Below are 7,759 nucleotides of genomic sequence, written 5' to 3'. Positions count from 1 at the left end.
AATGGCAATGCAACATATTTTAGGAGACACTGGTGATTCTGCATAAATTGCAGTTCCCTTGTACTGCAGGGGAAAATAGAAGAAGACTACAGCAAAGATATTTTTTTTAAAAAGAGACTAAAATCCTACAGTTACTTTACTAAGAAGAAATTGAGGAATATTTCAAGAAATTAAATGGATCTTTTTCTTTACACGAGGCAAAGTGTAATTTGACATTACCCACTTGCCATCTGTTGAAATGCAGTATGTTGAGGTATTTTCTGGTTTATGTCATTTTGCATGACATACTTGTAACTTTTAACTAATTAACAATGCTATATTTAAAACATTCACTCCTTTTAACTACACAATAGCAGAGCAGCACTCTTTGGAAAGTGAAGCCTGGAAATGTTGCTGCCTCTTGGCTTTGATAACAAGCTATGGGTAAATCTCCATTCAATTTCTAATCTTAGAAATTGGGAAAATACTAATGAACACTTTCCTCAGAGTTGTTAAAATTCATGACTTGAATTTGTAAAGAATAATGACTTACTGCTAATGCTACAGAGCAGCCTGCACATTATTCCCTGGAGAAATGCTTGATATTGGATTAAGGCAAAAAGGGAAAATACACAATAGACCAGAGGCTTTTTAAGAGCTCTGTGCAGCCCTGCAAAAAATCTTTTAGATGCTCTGGAGTTCCTCAAGCACCTTAGATGAAATGAGTTTGGATGAGTGAATAATTGCCTGCCTAATCCTGTAATGCTGGATTCTGGTACAGGGAGGCATTGGCTGCAGCAGCATCCACAGACCCTGGTTGCACACAGTGGGAAGGGATGCTTTCCCTGAAGCCTCAGAGTGTTTAAAATCCTTTACCTTGCAGTTACAGATTTGTACCCAGCCTTCTGTGTGCCCATCAGCATCCTCAGAGCTGGGAGGGTTTGCTGGCAAGTCCCCAGGGCAAGCAAACCTGTCACTGCCATTCCCTGGGACCTGTCCTGTCTTCTTCTGATCCCACAAAACATGACTTAGAGCTGTCTTGGTTTCTTGGGAGTCTTCTGGCCAGGCAAGTTGTGTCAGATACCTTGAGAGTTTTCCTCAGTTGTGGTTCCTCAGGAGGAGCCTGTGAGCTGCTGTCCCCAGCCTGCTGTCCCCAGGCCCTCCAGTGCTGTCACCAGCTTGGTGCCTCTTCTGCTCAGGAAGGGACCTTGTTTGTGTGTGTGCTTTGCTCTGCCACCGGTCCTGAGAGTTTTCTTCCTCCTCGCAGCTGTTTGGAGCTTTTCAAGTGCTTGGAAAGGGCCCATTTTGCCAGAGCTGGTATGGAATTCACATTCTCTGAAAAAATTCCTTCACCCAGGGATTTTCTCCTGGGAAGCTGAGAAGCCTCAGAGAAAAGGAAAACAATTCTTATCTCATTTGCTTCTCCTCTGTTTTGTTCATGCGGAATGTGTTTGGAGATTGTTTACCCACAGGTGATTGTTTCATTGGATTGGGGTGTGAGTTGTTTTGACTCATTGGCCAATTAGGGCCAAGCTGTGTTGAGACTCTGGAAAGAGTCAGGAGTTTTCATTATTTTTTTAGCATTTAGTAAGTGTCTTTTCTGTATTCTTTAGTATAGTTTAGTATAGTATTCTTTAATGTAATATAGTATTATAAAGTAATAAATTAGCCTTCTGAGAACATGGAATCTGATGCATCATTCCTGCCTTTGTCAGGACATTTCCCAGCAAATACAATAAACTGGGATCTTATTTCAGCCTCCAGTTTTCCTTTTTTTGAGGTTTTGAGCTGCTGTACATCTACTGCCCACTCCCATCATCATCTCTGGGAGCTATTGCTGCTTCCCACCCCAGCTCTGTTGGCTGTAGATTGTCTGACACCTGCAGGTGGCTCATTTGAGAGCTGAGCACATTAAATGGTTCAATTCCCTGGCTGGGAGGGAATCCTGCAGCGCTGTCCCAGTCCCAGGGCTGTGCAGGGGGAGCAGGGAGCCTCCATTGCAGCATCAGAGACACAGCTCCTTGCATTCCCCTTCAGGAGAGAGACCTGTAACATGTTCTGGCTGTGCTGTATGCAGCTGGTGAGGCATGAGAAAAACTGCAGGGAGGTGAAATGGCTCAGGCTGCTCCTCCCTGGAGCATCCACTGCGAGACAACGGCAGCAGTGCAGGAGGGAGGCGGCTCCCCCGGCCACGCTGCTTCAAGGACAAGGAGCTGGAGGTTAAGGAAAAATAGGCCACATCAGCGATATTTCAATTCCTCTTGGAAAAACTTTGATGTGAATAGATACAGAGTGTTTATTTTAGCTGCCTGTTCTCACAAGAGAATCAAGCACAGCACAAAAATAACTCGGTTATTACTAAAGGAAGAGCAGCCCTTGCAGTTTAAATGCATGTCTCAGAAATAATGGAGATGGTTTTAAAATAATCTAGAAACATGCTTCCTCTCCCTCCTCCCCACATCTTCAGTCTCATGATACAAGAAATGAAAATGAGCCGTTTGAAGTGCTGCTGTGTTTCTGTGAATGTTTTACAGGCCTCTCTCTAAAAACCTCTTCAGGGTTCCCTCTGCCCTCCTGACAAAGCTGGGATGTGTTCCTGGCAGAAATTGGGTTTGGGAGGTTATTGATGTGCTTTCCCACCTTAACCTGCACTCCCTTCAGTGGGAAGAGTCCTTAGCAGGGCAGGCATGTGAGTCTTTTGGGAATCTATAGAAGGGCTGGGGTGTAATATGTAAAAGCCAAGTTAGGCTTTAGCTGTCTGAGGGGAAAGATGCTGTATTGGAGGAAGGTGGGGAGGAATCCACTAATTTGATTTGCCAGAAGTGAAAATGAACTGGTTTAAATTCCACCATCAACCACCCTTCCCCACCCAATGCTGCAGGTGCTGCACGTGGAGGGATAGAATGTAAGAAAATAAAGATGGTGCAGAAGGTGATCTCACACCTGAGGAGTTGCAGCTGCACTGATTACCAAAGATTAGGAACAGGCCTGCCCTTAACAGGCCACAGCTGTGTCCAATTAGGATGAGTGCTATAAAAGGGGGGTTAGGTGTGTGAGGGGAGAGTTGGAGTTTGTTGGCTGTGCTGTGGAGGAGCTTGTACTGCAAGGAGCTGCCCATGGGAGATCACCAAAGAGGTATGGAACTTTTGCAATAAGATGACAACAGCTGCAAGCTAAACTTTTCCTCCAAACAAAGATCTTCCTGGAGTATTCATGGCAGTGCTTTACAGGAGTTCTGTGCCTATTAATAAGCTGACAGATGGCTGTAGTTTCTGATGAAGCAGATTTGGTTTCATTGATGAATCTGTTTTCTCCCTGCCCCAAAGGACAGGCACAGCTGTGTGGGCCAGCAGCTGCTCCTGCACAGAGCTGATTTCCACAGGCACATCTGCCTGCCTGGCCAGGAGGGAATCCGTGGGGAGGCAGGGAGGGAGCTGGCCTGGTGTCTGCTAAGGCAGGGTGGAGAAGCAGGGTGAGCAAGGGACCCCTATTTGAGAGCTGAGGCACTGGGAGGAGTCCAGCCTTGTGATCCCCATTGCAGTCACACACTTAAAACAACACAGTGTGGGTGAAATCAGGGAGTTCAGTGGGAAATTCAGAGAGCTGCCCTCTGCTCTTGGTCTCCAAGCCTGTGTATTGCTGGAACTGATTCACATGGGGAGGGCCATTGGAGGCAGCAGGTTTGCAGCATGTGGGGCTGGGACCTGGGGACAAGCAGCCCTTAGTCCTGTGCCTTTTCTACACAGTGGCTGCCAAGGTCCAAGTTAGGAGGAGCTCCGAGTACCCCAGAGCAACATCAATGGGGTGCTACAGCTGGAATCTCATCTGTGCTTCCTCTGCCAGTTATGATCTTGGTGAGGCACAGCACCATATAATGTTGATTTCCTCCCCCACACCCCTCTGGATTTATGTTTATTCAAATGCCATGTTCTCCGTTCACCTTCCCTATGGCTTCTCCAGGAAGATTGCTTGTATTAGTTTCCTGACAATGTAAAGGTCGGCAATGAAAAGAGCTGTGGTTTTGGGTTTTTTTGCCCTGAGGCAGAGGAAGAGCTCTGTTCCAGACACTCAGCTTGCAGAGAGCTGGGATGTTTTGAAAAATTGTTTCTTATTTTGGACTGACTTGGGATGGAGCTTGTGATTCTCTGCTGTGACCTCTCCCTGGAGCGCAGAGATGCTGCCATGTGTGGTTAAAATTTAACATGCTTGAAATAGTTTTTCCAGATGAGCTGTGGGACTCAGCCTCCCTCAGTTCTGGTCCTGTGCCAGCTGCCTGTTCCCCTGGAACTGCCTCTGAGCTCTAGAACAGAGACCAGAGTCCCCTCACTGTGCCTTTTGTGGGATGTCATTTGCTCTGCAGACAGATATGTGACCGTTCCAAAAGGGACATTGATCAGCCCTGGGACTGTGCATGTGTGGGGTCACTGTCCAGATAAGAGCTCAAACTTCCTGCACACAAAAACTGATTACAGAGTTAGACAGTCATAGGTTAGAATTGGAAAGTACTTCAAAGGTATTCCAGTTTCAACCCCTGCCATGGGCAGGGACACCTTCCTCTATCACAGGCTGGTCCAAGCTTGGTTCAACCTGGTTTTAAACACTTCCAGGGATGGGGCAGCCTTTGCCAGGGCCCTACTACCCTCACAGGGAAGAATTTCTCCCTAATATGTAAAATCTACCCACCCTTTGCCAATTTGAAGCCATTCCCTCTTGTCCAATCACCAGCTGCCATTGTCCAAGTCCCTCTCAGCTACACCCCTGGAGTGTTGTTGTAACCTGGGTTAATCAGCCCTTTCTCACCTTCAGCCTGGGGCTGGAGCTGAGCTCAGCTGCTTGGAAGGGAGAAAGCACAAAGATCTGCACGCAGCTGTCAGGGCACCTCCTTGTGCCAGGCTCAGCTCTTCCAGTTTGTTAAAGTAGCCCTGTGGTGTGTGCAGGTAGCCAAGAGCTGCTCAAAATGCACTTCCAGCTGTGCACTGGAATGGCTCAGAATGACCTGGACCCACCACTGTGCTCCCAAACCACCCTGCTCTCCATGAGCCCCTTGTGCAGCTGGGCTGGAGAACATGTCCTGGAATGGGGAAACACTGCTGCCCTCTCCTGCAGGATGCAGTCAGAGCTGGGTGTGGAATTTAATGCTCTCTTGGTTTGCTATTGATGAATTGAAAGTTTTGTTCTTGCTGGGTTTCTTTTCAGCCTGGACTTCCATGATGTTGGAATAATGAATGTCATAGCCCCATCTCTAGTTTTTGTCTTGCAGCTGAATTAAAAATAAAAACAGTTTCCTGTGCTTTTTTTTTTTTTTTTCAAATCCTGCTTGGATTTTAATTCTGAATGAAATATTTGTTGTGCTAAATATGGTGAATATAGGGAAACAAAGAAAATGTTCTCTGTGCACCTGCAGAAAGAGAATCAGGATGGACTGGCTGGGGCAGGCTCTGAACCAGGCACCTGCCCATGTCCTGAGTCTGACCTCTGCTAAACTCCTGGCAGCAATCTTGTATTGTTTGATAGCAATCTTGTTACAAAAAGAAATAGAAACAAAGTAATAAAAAGCAAAAGTTCAAAACTTGATTTTGAAATCTGATTACACTTTTGGTCTTAATTTGCCTTTTTATGATGCATGTTCTTATACAAAGGTGCTGCCCTGTTCCAGTAGAGGAGGAACAGGTGTGTGTGGCTCAATGCCATAAGGACCTGAGCTTTTAAAGCTTTGGGGCTTGTCAGGAATACTGTATATTGCCTGTCTGCATAACAATGCTTTTGTGCATAAGTAAAGGTCTGGGGCTGCAGCCAGACAGCATCACAGACGATGGAGGTGCTGCCTTTGGGCAGCTTGGAAGCTGCTTGACAAACAGAGCTGGAGTCTCCTTGCTGTGACCCCAGCAAAGAGCCGGGAGCGCGTTTTGGCATCTCTGGCTTGTCACAGGCTGGAGCCGAACGTGGCGCCCTCCTCATCCTCCTCATCCCGCCCATCGTGCCCCAGGCTCCGCTGTGGCTCGGCTCCGGAGCCCTTCCCGCGGGGACAGACTGACGGCGATGGTGGGAAGGGGGAATGACCTTTTTCTCTCCCTTTTCCTCTCATCTCCCGCTAGATGTCACGGTAGGGGCTGGGCTGGCGCTGCCGGAGCCAAAACGCCCGGAGAGGGAAAATCCCCCCTTTTTTTCAGGCTCTGTGACAGTTTGTAACCAGCACCTTATGAAAACAAACCATAAATTATTTACGTTCCTTAAACAGGGGGGCAAAAAGACAGGTGTGGGGGAATATTTGAAAAGCACAGGCTGCTGGCAGGAGAGGGCACTGTGTACTCGGCTATTCCGAGGCAGAGCGCGCTTGGGATGAGGGAATTTGGGGTGGGAAGGCAGAGCAGGCACGCACTGCTCCCAGGTGGGACCAGCTCCGAGGACAAAGCTCGTGAGCTGCTCCTGCTCCTCCTTCCCACACCATGGTTTGGGTTAAAACTCGCTTTGCACCTGATTCTGAGGTTACAGGGGTGGGCTGGGATGAAGGCAAAGCCAGCATGGGGAGGTGGGAAACAAGGCTTCATCATAGGCAGCCTCTGCATCTCTCTGCAACAAAAGCATCCTCAACAAATGTATGCAAATACCTTTAATTTGAGATGCTTTTCTCCCTCAGCAACTATATTTTGTGCCATAACCTGTTTGCTTCAATGTAGGGTTTCCATCTGGGGGAAATGGAGTTTCACTGGAAATGTGTGCTCAGATTAACTCTCTTATCCTTTGTTTTCTTCTGTAAAATAACTCCTGTTGTGTTATAATTGGGGAAAATTGCTTGGAATGAACCCTCCCAAACTGCCTGTCTCATGGACTTGGCTTTTAATGGAGGCAGCTTTGATGCAGGTCCCTACTTTAGTTTTATTTTAGCTCTACAGATCTGCAAGGAAGGATTTCAAGTATTGGGTTTGGTCAGCACTAAAGACAAGCTCAAGACTTTCTTGTGTTCTCAGAATGACCCTAAACCCTCCCAGGGACCAGCCTGTTTAGTTCAGCATTTGTATTTCTGATAAACACTAATGGGAGCTGCTGCTGTTCAGGCTGTCATTCAGTTTTAAGGATTTTATTTCCCTTTCAGGTTCTTCCCAAGGCGTGTTTCCATTTGGGACTTTTGTCTTTGCATAAGGATGAGGCTTTGACTTTAAACTAGGGAAAATGAGAGCTGCTGGGATGCCTCTGGAAATGATCAGTGTAACAAATGCTGGGCTTGAGGCGAGCTCTGGTGTTTAGCTGCATTTTGGATGGTGTCTGTAAACACAGCAGCTGTCTGCATGCAAACGGGGCTTTCCAGCAGTGCATAGTATGAAAAGAATCTTATTGCCAGTTAAAAAAACAAAAAAGCAAGAAAGGCTCAAAGAGCTCAGAGGATGCCAGCTTGCTATCAGCTCCAGCAGCAGTCTAGACATCTCAGAGAGCCGTCAGAGCAATGTGGTGTGCGTGAGGCATCCACAGCTCTGCGTGCCTCAGAGACAGCTGGGCAGGGGGAGCTTTGCCCCAGGGACCAGCACAGCTCCTCAGGGACCCGTCCTGCTGTCCTCCTGCTGTCCCACTCCTCACCCACTGCTTCCTCTCCTGCCTGGGTTGGGGTGCAGGGGTCACCTCTTGAGGCACAGAATGTGATGATGACTTTCTTTTAATGTCATTAAGCTCACTGATGCTTTGCTCAAACCTCAGGGGTTTTGCAAGTGCTCCTGGGGCAGGGCTGTGGTTCCTTCCCTGTGGCCAAGCCCTGTGGCCATGGGAATGGCAGAGGGAGCTGCAGGGA

The sequence above is a fragment of the Ammospiza nelsoni genome, chromosome 16 (assembly GCF_027579445.1).
Source record: "Ammospiza nelsoni isolate bAmmNel1 chromosome 16, bAmmNel1.pri, whole genome shotgun sequence".
In the NCBI taxonomy this organism is placed as follows: Eukaryota; Metazoa; Chordata; class Aves; order Passeriformes; family Passerellidae; genus Ammospiza; species Ammospiza nelsoni.
This window is presented reverse-complemented; position numbering follows the sequence as displayed.